Genomic DNA, 20,776 nt, shown 5'->3' on the forward strand with positions numbered 1-20,776 from the left:
ACACACAGCCTGCATTTCAGGGGTGCCTCTGCTCCTGGGGCACCACAGCATGCGGATGCCTCCAGCTGCACCAGGGCTGCTGCTGTGCCAAGTTAATGCTTGATCCCTAACAGATAATTCCAGTCACAGGCTCACTGGCAGACCTGGGGTTCTGAGTGGGGCTTGGGTTAGCTGTGGTCAGGTGGAAGCTACAGAGGGGATGCTTCTCCTGGTAGGTGCTGGGCCCAAACCTGGAGGGCCATTGGAACAGCAAGCATGGAGGACTCACTGTCTGAGAAAAACACTAATTCACTTCCAAATGGGTGTCTGAGAGAGTTTCTCCAAATTCACACATGTATAAACTTCCTGGACCAACTCCAAATGTGGGTACAGAATGTGGGTTTAGCCTTGGGTAAAGGCTCGAGGGCAGTGGACAAAGTGAACTCTTCCAGGACAAATACATTCTCTAGATGCATAATATAGCATCCCACTGGAATCATGCCCACCAAATGGGCATTGTCAAGTCCAAAACATTGTTAGGGCCACAGTCCCTCCAGGCCAGCATTCTGCTTCTGACAACAGTTCCAATAAAACAGACAGGGGATTGCACTGCCATTAACCTCAGCACTTGCTCCCCAGGTGCAACTCTAACTTCCTTTATAAACCACCATGACTTTAAAGCTTTGCTGGAGTGATCGCTTTTTCATTCAGCACTACCTCTTCTTGCACTGTATCTGGAATTTTTGTTTGTCCTAGAGTTACTCCCACTATGTGCCCGTCTCTCCGCAACAGCAGTCCCTGCTGGGGCTCTACAGACTCCAGAGCAGTGGTGCCCTCACTGCAGTCTCCGAACCACCACCAGCAGCAGCAGCAGCACCTGGGCTTAGCGAGCAATGCAAATTACTGGGCCTTATCCCAGCCCCACTGAATCAGAAGCTCTGGGGCTCAGACCTGGCAGTGTTTTTAATGCATCTGAGTCATTCTGATGCATACCCATGTCTGAGAACCACGAGGCTAGAGTCTGGAGGGAGGACAGAAATAGACACAAATCCCTATAATACCATATGGTGGGTTACCCTCGCCTGTACACTCCTCCCCGCACAGCTGGGAGCTCCCTCCCTTCGCTCATCTTCCCAGTCTTTTGTAGGTACTATTACTGGGTACTATTACTGTAGGTACCATTTTACGGATGAGGAAACTGAAGCCCTGAGAAGTTAAGTAACTTAAGGCCAAGCAGCTCTGTCTAATGCATGTTAGCCTCTAAACCTAGCATCTCTGGGCATGGCTGCATGTGTTGTTCAGGACCGGACCACGGTCCCGTTCCAGTACATCTCTCAGCCATCATCTGCTGATCTGTGGTCACTTTCCCTCAATCATAAAGGGCTTTGGCCCTGGGTCCCAGTGGCAGGTTAGCCTCTCAGCCTCTCCTCCCCTTCTACCTTCATCTTCATCTGGAGGTCCACCTTACCCCCAGAGTCGTTTATTCCTGACAATGGAACGATGTGGGAGTGAGGCAGAATAGGGTCTGGAAGCAGGGAACCTAAGGCTGTTTCACGCTGACGTCCTAGAACTAAACTGAAAGGAAAACCCAAACTTTCCACACCTAAGTAACAAAAGGACCAGACGCTACTCCCTTTGTCCTTTTCTGCGCAGCAGATGGGAAATTGGCTGTCTGCAACCAATCAGACTGATTGCAGGTTGAGTTTTCATTTACAACTTTGTAACTTCACTCTAGCCTCTGAATGGCTGCTGTCCACAACCAATCAGACTGATTCCCTGCCGAGTCTTCATTTGCATAGAAGAATAACTGTAACTTCTTCCTAGCCTCTGATTGGTTGCTTTTTGCAACCAATCAGGTATTTGCACAGGAGCCTGGCCTTTGTAACTTCACTTCAGCCTCTGGTCGGCTGCTTTCTGCAACCAATCAGCCTGATTGCGGGCCACCACTTCATTTACATAAGGTGAGCATGAAGTGGCCAATGGGAAACCTCTAGCAGGTATTTGGACCCAAGAAGATTCTGCATCCAGGCCCCTGAGCCGGCCGTTGCTTGGCTCTGCTCCCACACTATGGAGTGTACTTTCGTTTTCAATAAATCCCTGCTTTTATTCTTTTGTTGCTTCACTCTGCTTTGCTGGGCGTTTTGTCCCATTCTTTGTTCAAAACCCCAAGAACCTGGACACCTTGCAGTCACGACCCTTTACCGGTGAAAGGAGGGCCTTCTCTCCGACCCTCCTCACAACCGCCCCCTCCAGCTGTTGTGCACGCTCACTTCTCCACACCATTCCCTGATGGCCTTGAAAGTGCCCTTGAGCCGTCCCTGCCTTTCACGGTGTCAGCCTCTTCACCATTCCAGGCACTCCGGGCTTTCTCTTCAAACCCTCTTTCGACACCTCCAACTGCTGCGCCTCCTTGCTCTTCTAACTCATCTGCCAGCCTCCTGCATGTTTACACCTGACGGCAGGGATCCGGTCGCGTGTACGCGCCAGGCACATTGGGGCCCACATAAATGTGCAGTGTTCAACACGCCAATGTGGTCAGCACCACTTCTCCACGTCTCCTCTTTCTCTTCCTCCTGCAGTGATCCCACTCCTTCACCAGGTTGCCCTTGCCCCTAGCCCACCAGGCCAGGTCCCTCAGCAGCGGACCTGCAGCCAGTCTGACAAGGAAGGCCCTGCTCGGGACCCGGAGCGCGCTGCTGCCCTCTACCGGTCATCCGTGCGGCCGGACACCATGTCAGGAGCGGCGCCCGCGAGGAGGGATCTGCCGTAGTCCCGGGGAGCAGCATACAGCAGCGCCACTGGGAGGGGAAGCTGGGGTCAGGCAGGTGTGACTGGGCCCTAGGCAGCTCACACTCAGGCTAACGAGGTGAGGGAGGGAGGGCAGCTCACTCGTGCAAACGTGAGTGCAAAATGCACTCCACGGCCAGGAACAGGCAGTCCGTTCATGTGAGCAAAATGGAAAGCGAGCTCCTACCTAGGTTTCTCCTCAGACCCATCACATGCCTAAGCAGCAACAGTCATTAGCATCAGGGATTAACACAGCGGGGTGTAAGTCTGACTACTGTTATCTAAAGAGGACTCAGAGAATCAGCACACGAGGCTTCTGTGCACTGCAGAATGGTTGATTTATTTACTGATGCCTGGTGGTCTCATTAGGGTCTGTTTGCCTCTCTAGGTCTTTATGATTCCGTAATGCAAAGCACATCTATTAAGTGTAGCCTAAATTTCCCTTTCATGTGCACTTTTATGTGCAGCCTTTGTTCCATTAGCAATGGGTGGGGGTTGGGGGGTACCCTGAGAGACTGTCAAATGCCCTGCCAAATTCCTAGAGTTGCTAGAAAAGGGTAACCCTGTCAGAATGGAAACGAGCTGAGTTCTCTGTGACTCACCATTCAGAAACACAGGCTGACATACAGGGATCCCCACACCATTCTACAGAGCTGCAGACCACCTACTAAACCTCCTAGAAATTTGTCCACAGTTGCTGTCAAGCTCGCTGGGTTGTAGTTTAAAAGCCCACCTGTGTCCCATTTTGTGAATCAGAATTTTGTTCCAGAGGCCAGGTATTGCTTGGTTCTCTTTGGCTCACCGTGTTGCCAGCACCTAGAATGTAGTATGTTGGCAAGTATCTGCTGAATGAATGAATTTGCTCACATCCTGCCTGGTGCCTCCTTCCCTCTTCGTGGCCCTGCAGAAAAGGCTGCTAGGTGCAGAGAGCTCCTCTGCCAGTTCTCTGGGTTCCTTGGATGGGCTGGTCTGAGAAGGACTTGGGCAGATTCAGAACAGCCACACGTCACTTGCTTGCTTCTTTCTCTCCTACATGGGCCATCACTTCTCTCCTGTCAGGGAGTGGTTATCTGCTAGTATTACACCATTGCACCATCTGCTTCTCAGAGTGAGCTTGTTGCTTCTTCCTTATCTGAACAGAGCTTGAAAAATCATTTTGCATATTTGTAGCATTTCCCCCAAATTCAGAGCATTTAGGGCTATGGCCTTTCTGAGACCCTTCTCACTGGTCAGACACTGCCTCATACTCATCTTTGCTCATGGATCCTTATTTCTGTCTTTAGTGTACATACCCTTAAAATCTAACCAGGAGGGTGAGGTCATTCTGGTTTCCTTCATTCCCAGCTGGAGGAAGCCTCAAGCAGGGCATCAATGCTGTTGGCGGCCAGTTCTGTGAATTTCACATCAGGATGCCTCCAGCATCCATTCCCCTTCTTCCAATTCTACAGCCACTGCTCGGCTGCAAGGCTCCACTGCCTCCTCTCTAGATATGGGAGACACCACCTTGCTAGGCTCCCAGAGTAAGCCTGACCCTGACACACACACCCCTTGCTATCTGAGGGGGCTTCCTAGGGCATGACCCTGAGTAGAAGTCTTCACTGATTCCTCATGCCCATATTACTCAAACTCTTCAGGATGACCTCAGGGTCCCCACCACAGACTCTAAGTAAATGCTGGAATGGCTGACAGGAGAGGCCCTCAGTGCTTGAACCCTTTCATTTCACAGAGGGGGAAACTCCAGCCACCCTGCCTTCCTGGCTGTATCTACACTGGCGTCCCATCACTGCCTTGTGCTCGATGTCTAACTTGCCATTCTCAGAGTCTGCCCTCCACCTGATCTCTCAGCTTAGGCTGGTCCCAGGGCTTAGAATGCTCGTGCACATCTCATCTGCTCATCCCACTCCAACTGCCCCATTGAAGGCCACCTCAGAGGCCACCTCTGCCATGAGACTTCTACGTGCACTTCTCATACTTCTACGTGCACTAGTTTCTTTTGTTCTGAGGCAAGGTCTTGCTCTGTTACCCAGGCTGGAGTACAGTGGTGCAATCAGGGCTTACTGCAGCCACAACCCTCTGGGCTCAAGTGATGCTCCCACCTCAGCTTCCCAGGTAGTTGGGACTACAGGCTTGAACCACCATGCCCAGCTAATTTTGTTGTTGTTGTTGTTGTTTTTATTTTGTAGAGACAGGGTTCCACCATGTTGCCCAGGCTGGTCTCGAACTCCTGGGATCCAGCGATTCATCTGCCTCAGCCTCCCAAGTGTTGGGATTACAGGCATGAGCCACCATGCCCAGCCTACATACACTCTTCATCTCCCTCCCCTGGTATTGTGGGTACATCTCCATCATGGCACGTTTATTACATTATGCCTTCTCCACTAGATTATAGGTCTTGAGGAGCAGGCACTCAGTTTTATTCACACAGGATCCTCCTGTAGTACTTGGCACAACTTAAGTACCCCAGCAATATTTTTTCCTATTAATATTTTGAAGATAGGACTGGGCATGGTGACTCATGCTTGTAATTCCAGCACTTTCGGAGGCCAAGATGGGAGGATTGCTTGAGCCCAGGAGTTCCATACCATCCTGGGCCACATAGTGAGACCTTATCTCTACAAAAAATAGAAAAATTAGCCAGGCGTGCTGGTGTGCACCTGTGGTCTGAGCTCTTTGGGAGACTGAGGCAGGAGGATCCGTTGAGCCTAAGAGTTTGAGGCTGCAATGAACTATGATCACACTGCTATATTCCAGCCTGGTCAACAGAGAGACCCTATCTCAAATATACATATGTACGTATATTTGTACATATGTATATAAATGTACAAATATGTATAAATTTGTATATGTATCTCACACACACACACACACAGACACACACACATGATACACTTTTACCAGAAGCACTTACCTCCTTGTCCTAGCAGAAGGGACTTCTAATATGTTCTTATTCTAGGGGCAGAGGGTCCCCTGGTTGTTTAAAGACTTCAGTTCCTGAGACTATAGGAATCTCATCACAGTGATGGCAGTCAGTCTTTTATTTTTTGGTGAATCAGGAGAAAGGGCTTTTTGTTTTCCTAAGGAAGAACAAGAAAGCTAATTGAGAAGAAGAAACCAAAAAAATTACGTAGATATTTTTCTATGCCATACAGCAGTTTTCTTGTGGAAGAATTGCAAACTTTCTGTGTATCTCTACTAAATGGAATTTTAATTGGAAAAGATCAAGACTACTTTGTAAATCAAGGTGTACAGAACACCAAGGTTGAAGGGATCTTGAAAAATCTCTGGCCCAACCTCTTGTTCAGAAGGTGGATGCCTAAGCCATTCAGTTCCTCTGGGACCTAAAAATCTCTTCCATGACATTTCTGGGGTCATTTGGTTTCTAAAGACTCAAGAACAAGGATGAGGACAATTCCACTGTCCCTATTGTCCAGTGAGTAGAGAACCTCCAGACAAAACGGTCTGGTGGCTCTCCAGGGACAAACAGAACTAAGGTCACCATCAGAGTGAGACTTCTAAGCAGTGCCAGGGTCCAGCCCTAGCGTGTCCAAGGTACCCCAAAGGGGAGAGGCAAGGTGGCGAGAGACAATAAAGACACCAGACACAACATACAAGAAGACACAGACAAGACTGCAGCCCAGCAAAGGGCTGACAGCCCCGAATGATTTTTACTACAAGCTTATATAGTATCTTATAGAACAATTGTCAATTAGTAGAGCATCAGGCGATTACATAATTATAGAACAATTGTCAATCAGCAGAGCATCAGGTGATTACATAATTATATATAGATTATTAGGATAGTCTCAGAAGTTTATTAAGAACAGTTCTCTTCATGGATGGTCAGTTTGTTCTTCTTTCCTTGGTTACCCTTTTGGGGAATAAGCAAGCTTAATGGTTAATATAACAAAGTCTTATATTAGACTTGGTGGCTCTTGCGGTTACAGGTGCTAGAAGGGACTATTGTGTGGTCTTTGAGGAAATGGTCATAGGGACAATTATAGTAGCACAATTGGTTATAGGCTTAGAACTGGCACAGCAGTCTCTATTAAGTGCAAGGTTATACTTTAACATTGATTATATAACTATGTACAACAATTTTTCTTTTTTTTAAGCTTAGTATTTTACTTTTATTTTTGTTTAGGGCACCAAATTAATATTAATATCCTTGTCGTCTTACTGTGTCCCACAAACTTAAATCTTTTTACAGAATTAACCTCCCATCTATCCACACCATTTTTTTTACCATTTATATAATCCCCAGAATATGAAATAAGTTAGGAACTTAACCATGACAAATTTTGCATAGAATTTTTGCCTTTAGGGAAATGCTATATTTCCTTTTTTCCCTTATGTGTTCCCATCACATACCCCCACTGGCCATTAACCCATATTGTAGGGACAGGCCCAGGGCCAAATTTTCCGAGGGTAATGTGGTAAGATTTTTCTTCTATCTTTCCAGCTCATGGGTATTGCCCCATTTTCCAAGATCTGGAGTGGGGGTGGGCAGTACTATTACCGAATGAGTAACACTCCCCAGACCTCACCGTGAATCCCCTCCAATAGTTGTCTGCATATATATGATCAACCAAATGCAAAGCAAAATAGCATAGCTTATTCCAGCGATACAGAAGAGCCCACCAGCGCCACCTGCTGCACAGGCCTTGGAAGTGGCCTTGCCAACATCCAGAGGGCTCTGAGCCTTGCTCGAGAGCAGCCTTATGCGATCAGGGTCCGGGTCGTCTCTCTCCTGCATGGCCTGCGCCAAAGCAGTACATCTAGGTAAATTATGGCTATGTTAGAAGACAGTGCACAGTTATTGGATTTCGGGTTTCGGGTGAACAATGTCCTGAAAGTTGAAGAGTTGACTTATACTGCTTTTCATTATTTTATAGATGATTAACGCAGAGAGGTTAAGCACTTGTCTAAGATCTCATATTTATTACATTGTGGAGCTCGGATTTGAATCCAGCTGCAAACTTAGTTGTCACTGTGACCTTTAAACAGAATCAAAATTCAATATGCTGCAAAACATCCACAGGGTCTCAAAGCGAGCTCGGAACCTGAAACGGCCCGAGACCTCCTTGAAACGGTGATTCTGATTCATCAGGGCTGTGGCTGCGGGACCTGAAAGTCTGCATTTCTAACGAGCTCCCAGGTGATGCTGCTGCTGGTCCACTGACCACACTGTTAGCGGTGAGAACCTAAGAGCCTGTAATCCACCTCCCTGCTCATTATCCCCATGCCCTTGTGAGCTGCCTCATTCTTCCAGGATGAGGCATGACTAAGATGCTGCACGACTGGTTTTGAGAAGGGGTTATACTAATACATTCACTCCCCCCTCCCCATTTTTCTCAGCGCTGAAGAGTGAAGCATCAGAGAGTGCCTCAAAGAAGACTCCTGTGAGGCTTTGAGGGGGAGGGGATGGATGGGTCATATCGCTTTACTAGAAGCTAAGGAAACAGGACAGCTTGGGTGCTACTTCTCTGGTTTCAGGAGAGGCGCTTTCCCTGGAGACCAGCAGAGGGCGCACAAGGGGCACGGACCGAGGGGGAGGAGCCCGCGGAGACGCTGGGGGAGAGTCGAGCGGGGCGGGGAGGAGCTGCAAGCCTCCCTGAGCTGAGCTCCGCTGGGAAGTTCCTATCGCTTGCGCAACAGAGTGCATCTAGACATTTCAATGACAACTAAGTTTGTAGCTAGATTCAAATCCTAGCTCCACAGATTAGTAGGTGTGTGAGCTTGGGCAAGTGCTGAACCTCTCTGAGCATTAGTTTACTGCCTATAAAATCACAGCAGTAATAGTTTCTACCTCCCACTCCTGCCGCCCCCTACCCTGGCAGCAACAGCCTGCTTCCGGCTTGGAAGGATCCTCCAGTGCCCAAACCAGAGGATCCAGTTACCCATGCTTAATACTCCCAACAGTTCTTGCTTGCTGAAGTAGGCAGCCATCATTTACGCAACTACCCCTCACCAGAAACGCCTTCCCTTTAGAACACCACTGATGTGGAAAGTGAGAAGGAAAGGAAATTTCTGAAGGCACTGCGGTGATTTTGTGTTTCTTTAGCATGAGTGGGAAATTACGGGAAAGCTTCCTCTGTTTTCTTTACTGTCTTTAGGTGGTGATTCCCAGCATCAGAAAACAACAAAAACAGCAGCAACAAAGGCGCTGATACTCTGAAAATAGCTATGTTGAAAACCCACATGGTTTAGGTACAGAATGGCTTCCCTGTTGTCAGCACATTATAACTCTTGATTACACAATTTTAAAGCATCTGATTGAAAGACATCATTTTGTCTGAGTGATATTAAAAACGAACAACTAGCATAACATTTAAAATCGTCGGGAAAAGGTAGCTCGTCCACAAAGTGAACATCCCTACCTGTCTCCAGGTTCAGACAGCGCCAATATTCTCAATTAGAAAATTAACATCTGAGGCTCCGACATTCTCCCTGGATGCTACTCAGCTAAATCCTGTGTATTGATGAGCAAAGTCAATTGCCAGGAAAGCTGGGCAACTGTAAGGTCAGGGAGCTGGAGCAGATGAGAGTAGGGAAGTCCAATATAGCATCCCTGAAAGTAATGACACAGACAATCTGCTAAGCGCTGCAAAAATCATTTGGATTGTGATGTAAATTGGAAACAGTTGTGGTGGGGATGGTGACCCGGGACTAGGAACCCTATTAAACTGATCGGTTAGACACGGAATAGGAATGTGAAGAGAGAGTATCAAACACTTGAGAACTGTTCTGAGAGGGATGTGTAGTCTGTGCTGGGCTAGCAAAGGCATCAAGAGAAAGTTTTCCAGGCAGATAAAATCCAACGCACCATGCAGCTGCTGGAAACACCCCCTGATGCAAGATGAACCCTTAAGAGGCTGAGAAGGAAAGGTGGGGGGCACTCAGGCCAGGATGAAGATGCCCTGAGAGGAAGTGATTTCACTGGTGTTGCCTGAGGGACTGTAAGCAGGGACAGGTGAGGCTGGGGAGTGTACCCCTGCTGGAAGCACAGGTCCCCACCCTGTGCCCAGTGTCCTGGGACCCAAAGGAGGTTTACTGCATGTGGAATCTGCCTGGGCAGGCTGCCCTGGGTGGCTGTGCTCCATTGAGTCAGGGCAGGGAGTCAGCTAGTTGATTTGGCTCCAACTTGCTAGTGGTGGTTACTTCCAAGATAAATGAGACCATGGCAAAAGTGCCGGGCTGGGAGAGGGTAAATCTCAGTTCTAATCCTCCTTCAGCTACAGTCTGGGTATCCTAGACAAGTCTAACTTTCATTGTCCTCAGTTTCCGCATATGTATAACGGTGAGTCTGAAATGGAAGCATTTTTACATCCTTGTTAACTCTAAAGTTATCTAAGGAAACTTGCTCAGTATCATCATGACAGCAATCACAGACCAGAGCCAATCCTCCCTGGAGCAGAACATTCCTTCTTCATTCTGGCAAATTTACAAGCCTGTTACACCAGATCTTGAAGACACATAGTGGAAAATGATGTTATTAATGTACCAATGAAAAAAATGCATCCATATATATCCTAGCTTTAAATAGCAACTTTTTCCCCCCTCAAGAAATTACCCTCAGAGGATATTGTGTCTGTGGCTAGATATTTTGAGATTAGACAACTTTTTTTTCCCCTCTCCTTGTATTTCTACTTTCCTAGGCTCACCTCCACCTCTGTAGCCAGCTCCCTAGTCATTGGCCCAGGGCAGGTACATGTCAGAACCCTACCAGGAATAGCTTGTAGGTTCTTCTGGCTTCGATTTCCCAAACAGGGCCTTAGGTTGGGACACAAGGCTTTGCCAAGTTGGGGCAAGAGGGGTGGGGGGTGCTGATGGGTAGAAGCAGAGAGGCATGCTTCTAGAAACAGGAAGACAGGAAGGGAAGAGGCCTGTGGGTCCCAGGAAGACAGGACTCTGGCAGGACCCCAGTGTTAGCTATGTGGTCTGGAAGCAGTGGGGACTTGCTAGGCAAGACAGGCACAAGAGTGCATTCAGTAGTAACCCGAGTGGACCAGATGGGGGAGCAGAAGACACCTGCACCCATGCCCCTGGGATCTTGGCAATGCATAAAAGATCTGAAATTGTGACACAGTGACACAACCTGGGGTGGTTTCTATGGTTGTCAGCCAGATGAGATGAAGGCTCTAAACCCATATTAATATCTAGAAAATAGAGGAGAGGTAGTATTTTTCGCACATCTGTGCATACTAGAGATTCATACTCACTACCCTTTTGGTTCACAGGTTGGGAAAGAAAATAAAAGGTAGTCTTGAAACTTCCCGAACCTAGTTATGTCGCTGACCAAGATGAGGAGGAATCTCAGACCCCAGAAACTCAGGACTAAAAGTGGCTTTCGATTTTGCCTTATTATGGTCTTCTGAGTTCAAATCCAGAGAGTTTCCCTGACTATAAAATGGGATGGTTATGAAGAGTAAATGAGATGGGACACATAGCTTATATTTTTTGGTCCCTTGCAATGCTTTACATGTGGCAGATTACTTGTTGACTATCAAATTATTTACTATTTTTTTAATTTCTTTTTTTTTTTTTTGAGACAGAGTCTCACTCTGTCACCCAAGTTAGAGTGCGGTGGCGTGATCATGGTGCAGCCTCAAACTCCCCCAGCTCAGGTGATCCTCCCACCTCAGCTTCCCAAGTAGCTGGGGCTACAGGCACATGCTACCATGACCAGCTAATTTTTCTATTTTCTGTAGAAGCAGGTCTCGCCATGTTGCCCAGGCTGGTCTCAAACTCCTGGGATCAAGAGATTTGGCCGTCTCAGCATCCCAAAGTGCTGGGATTACAAGCGTGTGCCACTGTCCCTGGCCTTATTGACTATTAAAGCTAGTCCAACCCACAGTGAACCTGGGTCCAGAGAGATGCCTGGTTTGGTGACTGTGGACAAGCCACGTTATCAGTAGCATCAGGACTACGAATGTTGTAGTAGTGTCAGAAACATGAACATCAATCTATGGTAAAATACAAACTTATTTATCTTGAATTTAGCATAGTGCTTTAAGTGCATGGACCCTGAAGACAGATATGTTGAGTTTGAATACTGGTTCACCATTTACTCCTCATAGGTACTCAGAATAGTCTCTAGCTCAGAGTTAAGTGCTATCTATGCATTTGCTGTTAGTGCTGGTGTTATTAATTTGTGCAAAGTAAAACAGAAAATGCCTGACTAGCACTATTAGGAAGGAAAGTTGTCTGGAGGCGTTTGAGAGAAGCTTATTACAGGCCAGTGAGGTGAGAACAAATCATTTCAGTGTTGCAACACCCTGTCACTGGATTTAGCAATACCATGACTTTGGCAATTCCCCAGAAAGAAAGTTCTATGGGACACTTGCAGGGGAGAGGAAAGCAGGATAGGAAGGTTTAAATGAAATATAACCAATGTGAGGCCAGGCGCGGTGGCTCAAGCCTGTAATCCCAGCACTTTGGGAGGCCGAGACGGGCGGATCACGAGGTCAGGAGTTCGAGACCATCCTGGCTAACATAGTGAAACCCCGTCTCTACTAAAAAATACAAAAAACTAGCCGGGCGAGGTGGCTGGCGCCTGTAGTCCCAGCTACTCGGGAGGCTGAGGCAGGAGAATGGCGTAAACCCGGGAGGCGGAGCTTGCAGTGAGCTGAGATCTGGCCACTGCACTCCAGCCCGGGCGACAGAGCGAGACTCTGTCTCAAAAAAAAAAAAATTAAAAAAAAAATAACCAATGTGAACAATATAAATATTTATCCATATTCCTTTAGCATAAATGAGCTCCTTCCCTAGTGTGATCAAAGGCAGGCAGATCTCTCTCACCATAAAACAAACAGAATGTCTTCTCTTGAGCAGATTATTCCTTCCTTCTTTCTTTTACGGCCAAATTCCTCAGACAAGAAGTATAAAAACTCCACCCAACATTTCCACTGCCCAGTAACTCAGTAACTAGCCTCTCTTTAACCTCCTCAGGTCTGGCTTTTTTTTTTTTTTTTTTTTTTTTTTGAGACCAGGTCTCATTGCATCACCCAGACTGGAGTGAGGTGGTACGATCGGAGCTCACTGCAGCCTTGAACTCCTGGGTTCAAGTGATCCTCCCACCTCAGCTTCTGGAATAGCTGGGGCTATAGGCATGCGCCACCATGCTCAGACAATTTGTGTGTGTGTGTAGGGGGCTGTCTCACTATGCTGCCCAGACTGGTCTTGAACTCTTGGTTTCAAACAATCCTCCTGCCTTGGCCTCCCAAGGTATTACAGGCATGAACCACTGTACCTAGCCTCTTTTCCTTTTTGAATCTCCTAGTGGTGTGTGTGTGTGTGTGTGTGTGTGTGTGTGTGTGTGTGGTTTGGTGTTTTGTTTTTTGTTTTTTGTTTTTAGCATTGGGCAGTTTTGGCCACCTATTTCTTCTTGAAATATCTCTTCCTTTGGCTTCCTTGATTTTTTCCCTATCTTTCTGTCATTCTATTTTCCAACAGATCCTTTTCTTTTTCCCACTCCCATGGCTTCCAGGTTTCCCCAAGACCTTGTTCTCTGCTTTAGGCTTCTTCCCTCAGTGACCACATTTGCTTTCACAAGTTAAACTGTCACCACTAACCTCCCAAAATCTTTCTCTAGGCTCGACCTCACCTGTACTCAAAGGTGTTTCAGTTGACTCTAGAACATTTCCATTTTGTCATCAGACTCAACATGTCTCAAAGTGACTTAATATTTTGAATTTTGAAAATCCTCCAGGAAACAAAAACATTTTTGCATAGTACTCAGAGACATATAAGTGGACCTCTCCCCAGGCCAGGGAATCCTACCCCTGTAGGACACCATCTCCACCTGCCTCATAGGTTTTAAGGAACCTTGTCCCTTACTCTTTGATATGGTTTGGCTGTGTCCCCACCCAAATCTCATCTTGAATTGTAGCTCCCATAATTCCCACGTGTTGTGGGAGGAATTCAGTGCGAGGTAATTGAATCATGGGGGCAGGTCTTTCCCGTGCTGTTCTTGTGATAATGAATAAGTCTCAAGAGATTTGATGGTTTTATAAATGGGAGTTCCCCTGCACATGCTGTCTTGGCTGCTGCCATGTAAGATGTGACTTTGCTCCTCCTTGCCTTCCACAATGATTGTGAGGCCTCCCTAACCATGTGGAACTATGAGTCAATTAAACTTCTTTCCTTTATAAATCACTCAGACTCAGGTATATCTTTATTAGCAGTCTGAGAACAGACTAATACACTCTTTTTATATAACTAATCACCAAATTCTAGTTTTCCCCTTCCAGATGTCTCTAGATTTGTCCTTCTTTTGATATTTTTATCACCCTGTTTCAGCCTGCCATCCAGTGCACACTTATTGGACACCATCTCCTAGGAACAACATTAGCTGATGGGGGATATATCAAGGATTAACCCAATCCCTGCCTTCAGGGAGCTAACCAGCAGGGAGATGGTCAAGTAAACAGCAGCCATAAGAGGGTGTGGTAAATGCTGTTAGAGGCTGTGCAGGGTGCTATGGAGCACAGAGAACTTGAAAACCTAGCCTGAGGGGCCTCTGCACATAGAGGATTCAGATCTGGAGTCTTAATGATCAGGAATTAGCTGGGGAGAGCAGTAGGCATTCCTGGTCAAGGCTGCCAAACAGCATGGACAAAGGAAAAGAGACAGCCCAGGCCTGGGGAGCTACCTGGGGCTGGAGTGGCTCAGAAGGTAGATTTGTGGACTCAAGGTGGGAGCTGGTGGAAGATGAGGCTGAAGAGGATATGCTGAGGGCAGAATTCTACAGTGAAGGCAATGGGGGTGCTATGAGTTTTGAGCACCATCACTGCATTGCACTCAGACTCCTCAAGGCCTCTGGGAATTGGCTCCATCTAATTTATCCAGTCTGAGACTCTCTATAACACATAACCCATGCCTTCTACTCCAAGTTGGTGGGGCACTTCTCTGTTACCTATAAGGACTTGAATTTCAATCAAGAATCATTTATCAAGTGCTTCTTATGTACCAGACACCAAATTTGGCTCAGGGGAGCCCTAGGTAAGTGAGACACAGCTCTGCTTCAGTGAGTGGGTCAAAGACCCCTTAACTCCTATGGACAATACAGAGCTTCAACAGAGGTCTATGCAAGGACTAATGGAGGACAAAAGAGAAACCCTCCAATTCTTCTCAAAAACTCGGATAGGGGCCTGCCAGGGAAGTCTTCACTGGAGAAGGTGCCATTTGAGCTGCTTCTTAAAAACTGTAGAGGATTGCTCAGCAGAGCATTTTGAGCATAGGAGGGTAAGCATAAAGTGAAGGAGGCACACAAAAAAGGCATGATCAGGCTGGGCGTGGTGGCTCATGCCTGTAATCCCAGCACTTTGGGAGGCCAAGGCAGAGGGATCACCTGAGGTCAGGAGTTCAAGACCAGACTGGCCAACATGGTGAAATCCCGTCTCTACTAAAAATACAAAAATTAGCTGGGCATGGTGGTACATGACTGTAGTCCCAGCTACTCAGGAGGCTGAGGCAGGAGAATTACTTGAACCCAGGAGGCAGAAGTTGCAGTGAGCCAAGATCACAGGAATGCACTCCAGCCTGGGTGACAGAGTGAGACTCTATCTCAGAAAAAAAAAAAAAAAAAAAAAAAGCCATGGTTAGAATGCTATAAGAAGGACAGTATGACTGGGTGCAGGAAGAGACTGGCAGGACCCACAGCCAGAATTCCTGGAAGGCAGCAATTTGGATTGGCTCTGGGCAGCAAGTGCCTTTGGTTATTGTGAGTTTCATATATCCTCATGCTTCCTTTCCTGGGCCTGGCCCAGCCCTTGATGGTCATTCTTAAGTCAAGCTGAACACCAGCTGGCTCTGTGAAGCTCTCTCTTCCTTTCCCAGTCAGTCCACACTAGCTGTCTTCTTTGAGCTAGCAGATGCTGCCACATACTTTCACACTTAATTGCTCTCTAATTGTTTCACAGGTGCTGGTTTTGTCGTCCCACTTAGACCTAGGAACTTCTGGACAGCAGGGACTGTGCCTCAAACTTGGGTTTGTCCCAGAGACACTATACGCTGAAGACACTATATGCTGTGGCTCACACATTAAAGGACCAAGGCTGGGAATCACTCAAGCTTCAGAAATGTGATTGAAGCTTTGGATCTGCCTTCTGCATTCTTTCCCACAATGTTAAGAGTGAAACAAACACATCTGGGTGCAGTAACTGGACATTGCAGTGCTGTCTGCTGTCTAAATCTGTCAGCATACAGAAACAAACAAACAGGAGAGTTTTGCTTTCAACACTCAGCAGAGCCAAACTTCCTGATGCACAGGAATGAACAACAGAGGCACTGTTCTGGAAACACCTTCCTCCGGAGAGGTGCTTCCTCCTCAGAAACAACATCAAAAACCTGGCAGGGCTGATTTCACATTCAGCCAATGGCACCTCCATGCTTTTTGCTTTGCTCAGAGCTGTAAATGTCCAAAGAGGTTATCCTCTGCCATCATTTTGAAAGGAAGAATCAGTCAGACTGATAATTAGGCCCATATGCACAGACATAGTCATACTGACTGTTGAAATTTAGATTATTTTTGGCCCAGTGCAGTGGCTCACACCTGTAATCCCAGCACTTTGGGAGGCTAAGGCAGGCGGATCACCTGAGGTCAGCAGTTGGAGATCAGCCTGACCAACATGGTGAAACCCCATTTCTACTAAAAATACAAAAATTAGCCAGGCATGGTGGTAGGCATCTGTAATCTCAGTTACTTGGGAGGCTGAGGCAAGAGAATCGCTTGAACCCAGGAGGCAGTGGTTTCTGTGAGCTGAGATTGTGTGACTGCACTCCAGCCTGGGCAGCAGAGCGAGACTCTGTCTAAAAAAAAAAAAAAAAAAAAAAAAAAAAAAAAAAAAAAAAAAGTGCGTGTATATATATATATAATTTTTGTATTGCTTGGTAATTAGCTTTAGCCCAGTCCCTCCTCTGGGACCTCCCCTGGAATTTCCTCACAATCCAGTAACTGAATAATTAGCATCTAGCTCCACAGAACATTTCCCAGGGCTCTGCTTCCCTTCTGACTGGCTGTGCATGGCACACTGGGAATTGTTTTCTGCCCACAGGAACAAGGGTGAAGTGAGTCACGGAGTTCAAGAGATCTTGGACACACTTTTCAGAATTCAGAGGGGATGGGTAAATGCAGGAGAAAGCTGATGAAATCACACAGGCCCTACAAGAGCCTGACTGCTCCAGCAGGGTAGCTACCCCTAGCATTAGCCGGGAGTCACCAATGCCTCTTCCAGGCACTGAGCAAGAGGGCAGCATTACAGATGTACCTGCTGTCCAAACAGAGCATCTCATTGATTAGGTCACTGCTTAGCAACAGTATCTGAAGGACACTGGGGTTACTCTGCTTGTTGGCAATTTACGGTGCTGGACGGATGTGCTCCTAACACTAGGTAACAACACCGCTCTCCCTCCTCCCAGAGAAAGCCGCAGCTATCGATTCCCACCCAACAGGGCCTCAGCGCCTTCCCGGGGCAGCACTCTCACTACTGCGACCATCAATCACCCAAGCCACAGCATGGTCCCAGACCCACCCTCGCCCCTTAGGACGTAGTTTTCCAATTGTGTTTTCACAGGAGCGTGGCAACTGGGCGATGATCTTCATAGGCAGGCTTTTTTTTCCCCCCTCTCAACATAAAGGCAGCAATATTTACCACGGAGTCTTGGCCAGGGTGCACTGCCTGGTGCTGTGGGGTGGGGTGTTTAGGGCCTTTTGTTGAGCAGCTCAGTGACTTTCTGGGATTTCCACGGCCCTGCTGGAGGTGGCCCTCTGTCTTCCTTTTCCAAGGAAGAAAGTGACTGGGGACAAGCCACCTGCCTCTTCCACAGGGTAGAGGCGAGAGTGACAGCGAGACAGCACAAGTGGGACCCGCTCTGTTTCAAGGAGAGGATGTGAGTGACTTCGTCACTGCCGAGGTCTCCTCGTCTCCAACCTGTCGGGCACAGGGCACCCACATGACACCCTCACGCCGTCCCTGGGCCGACGGACCCCACGTCTCGCGGGTGCCGCGGGGCAGAGAGCGCTGCCTAGTGAGGCGGCGCGAGTTGGACATAGATTGGAAAATAAACCGGGACAGACCAGGGGGAGGGCGGAGAGGCGTCCGACCGCCGCAGGCAGCCGCGTCCCCGCCCCGCGCCGCCTACGACTTAGGGCCCCCGGCCCGTCCCCTGCCGCTGCAGGGCTCTCACCTCTGGGACGCCTCCCCGCGCAGCCAGCGCCTCGTCTGGCTACTCCCGGCCGCAGAAGCTGCGCCCTTGCTCGGGCTCCGGAAAGCCCCACGGCCCCGCCCACAGAAGGGCCCGCCCACCGGCCAGGCCACGCCCCGTCTCGGCCACGCCCCAGCCCAGGGAAGGATTTTCTCCGAGGGCTGTGAGAGGCGAGGCCCGGGGAGAGGAGGCAGAGGTTTTGCTTCGATCTCTGCAGACTCCCACAATGTCCATCGAGATCACACAGGCCAGCATTGCCCCTTCCTATCCTCTCCTCATCGTGCAGAGAAGGAAACTCAGGCCGAAGACCTGAAGTGTTGTCCAAAAGCACAGCCAGGCCAAAGAGAAGCACCATCCCATGTTCTCCGACTGCCAATCCGGTGCTTCTTCAGCTAGGCTAAACTTCAGGCTAAAATGTGAAGATCGCAGTGACACATTCTTGCCAGCAGAATCTACTGCATATGTTTGGGAGCTGGGGTGTTTGGAAGCTCCGATTTTGTGTGGAGGACCCAAGAGAGAAGACAGACCCCTTCCTGTCCTATAAGAACAGTGCTCCTTTTGCCCTAACTTCTCTTTTCCTTTTTCACACCCCCTCTGCCTATGGGGTTTGCTGAAACTTTCAGGAAAAGGAACGTGTCAAAAGAAAGAAATGGAAACCCCAGAGGCCCTGCAACCATAGGGTTAAAAGGAGGTAGCCTTATGAGAAAGCGGTGGAGTGACTTTCTCGGGTGAAATCCAGTTCAAGGACAGAAATACACTGTCTTAAGACTAGTGGTGGGGGAAATCTGGGGGTGTGGTGCAGACTGCAGACGGAGGAGCTCCCTGCCACCTGCCACTTGGGGTGTAATCACAGAGCTGCTGACACTCCCCACTCACTGCCTGGAGGAGCTTGGCGGTGGAATCGGGCAAGGCGGGAAAGATAGGTGTAAAACAAAGCCTGGCACTTAATTACAGCACAAAGATCTCATTATAGAGTCTTCTCAGCTCCCCTCCTCGGCTGGCAGCTTGAAGCCTGAGTGACAAATTGCCTAAGTAGGTCTCCAAGGGCTGCATGTAGAGGGATGAAACCACCTCCCCGCCCACCCGAACCCCACTGCGGGGGCTGTGGAGAGGGAGGGGGTGTTCACACTCTGGCGTATGCAGGGGGCAGTGGGGAGGTCTGTAAGGGCACCTTGAAAGCAGTAAGAGCTGGGAGCCACGGTGGCCCTAGCCTAACATAAATAACACCTTGCTGGGGCAAGCCCAGCAAAGTTCCCTCTTTTGGTAGTGGAACTGAGGACAAGGTTGGAGACAGCTTGACGGGTGGCACTGTTTACTCTGCATCATAGGGGGACGCTGCAAGACCAGCAGGGGCCTGGCTCATCATGGAGCTTTGCGAATATGTGGGAGAGAGGAGCCTTCCAGGCGGTGTTATGGCCTCCCAGGAACTTCCAAAGCCCTCCTTCCCAGGGTGGCATCTGGCTTTGGACACTGTTTTCTGTCACTGAGCTCCAGGGACTCATGTCACACCTGGAAGAACTTTTAGATTCTGTCTGCCTGGCCATGTGTTCCAATAGCCGAAATCATTGAGGAAGATGACAACTTCTACCTGAACAGCCAGGACAGCTTAGGATCTTCTCACATGCGGCCCTTGAAATGCACTTCCATTATTTTTCTCCAGTATATTCAGGGAAAGGGGGCTGGTGATCAAAGCTTTTGTTGAGCAGGGACAGAAGGGTTGTCACTTGCTTTTTTCTCCACTGAAACCTAGAGTAGCGCACACATCCTCAGAGTGCTACGTGATGCTCACAGAGCCCTGCTAGAGGTTCCTGTCATTCCCATATGTTAAACCTTCAATGTCTTACCTATGAACTACAAACGAAATTTATAGTCTAGGTCAAAACCCCATTGTCTAGCCCCTGACAACTTCTCTAGGTTTGTCTGCTGCCGGTCCCCAACTCCCAGGTCCCAGCCTCAGCAGCTGCCTTCCACTTGCCTAAGGTCTTCACGCATACTGTTTCTTCTGCCTGGAATGCTCTTTCTCCATGACTTTGTGTGGCTTGCTCCTACCCACCTTTTAGTGTTCCCTCTAATGTAACTTCTTCAAAGAGAACTTCCCTAAGTCTTCTATCTAAATTAGGTCCCTCCCATTATTCTTCCTCTTTATAACCTGTTGTTTTCCTTCACAACTCTCATTTCAATTTATGATTTTACATGGACCTGTTTATTGGTTCAAGGTCAGTCTGTCCTTCATACTTAATAGATTTAATAGACTGTAAGCCTCATGAGGGTAGGGGCCATGTCTGATTTGTTCACTTCAAATCAGTATCTGACAAATGTCTCCCGATAAATATTTATTGATGAATGAATGAATGAATGAATGAATTATATTAGCAATTTTTATCTTAAAGGATAAAATTAGAACCCAATAAACTTGTAAACATAAGCAGTAGTGACTATTTCTATTAAGAAAGGTAGCAGCCAAAACAAGTATTTAAGGAAATACAGTTACCAAGGTTTATAAGGTACTTCTTAAAACTAACCATCCATTCAGCAAATTGATATTAAGTTTCCATAGCCCTTGTGCTTCTTGCCAGAAATACAAATCTAAATGCGATCTGGCTCTCAGGAGCTTGCCGCCTGGGACAGTGGGGGTGGACATGTAAATAAATGGTTACAGTGTAATTTGATAAATGCTGCAATAATACATGTATCTAACTCTGCCTGGAAGTGCCTACATCTGGGACTTGGCAAAAAAGAAAAAGATGACTTTGTCACCTGGACAGGACAGAGGGAGGGCATTTTGGGCAGGAGAGGAATAAAGGAA

At 47.9% G+C, this 20,776-nt stretch overlaps 1 protein-coding gene across 2 annotated transcripts in view; it reads right to left on the bottom strand.

The window, feature by feature from the left end:
• The window catches only part of TLR5 (toll like receptor 5), a 50,611-nt gene extending 32,625 nt beyond the window's left edge, over positions 1–17,986 (bottom strand). For both annotated transcript variants that reach the window (XM_030937013.1, XM_030937012.1), the window contains exons 1-2: positions 17,953–17,986; positions 5,675–5,840 (exon numbers count right to left, since the gene is read on the bottom strand). The gene's annotated coding sequence lies outside the window, so the exon portion shown is untranslated. The remainder of the gene's footprint in view (positions 1–5,674; positions 5,841–17,952) is intronic.
• Between the last annotated feature and the right edge of the window lie 2,790 nt (positions 17,987–20,776).

Source organism: Rhinopithecus roxellana, chromosome 8 (genome assembly GCF_007565055.1).
Source record: "Rhinopithecus roxellana isolate Shanxi Qingling chromosome 8, ASM756505v1, whole genome shotgun sequence".
Classification (NCBI taxonomy): Eukaryota; Metazoa; Chordata; class Mammalia; order Primates; family Cercopithecidae; genus Rhinopithecus; species Rhinopithecus roxellana.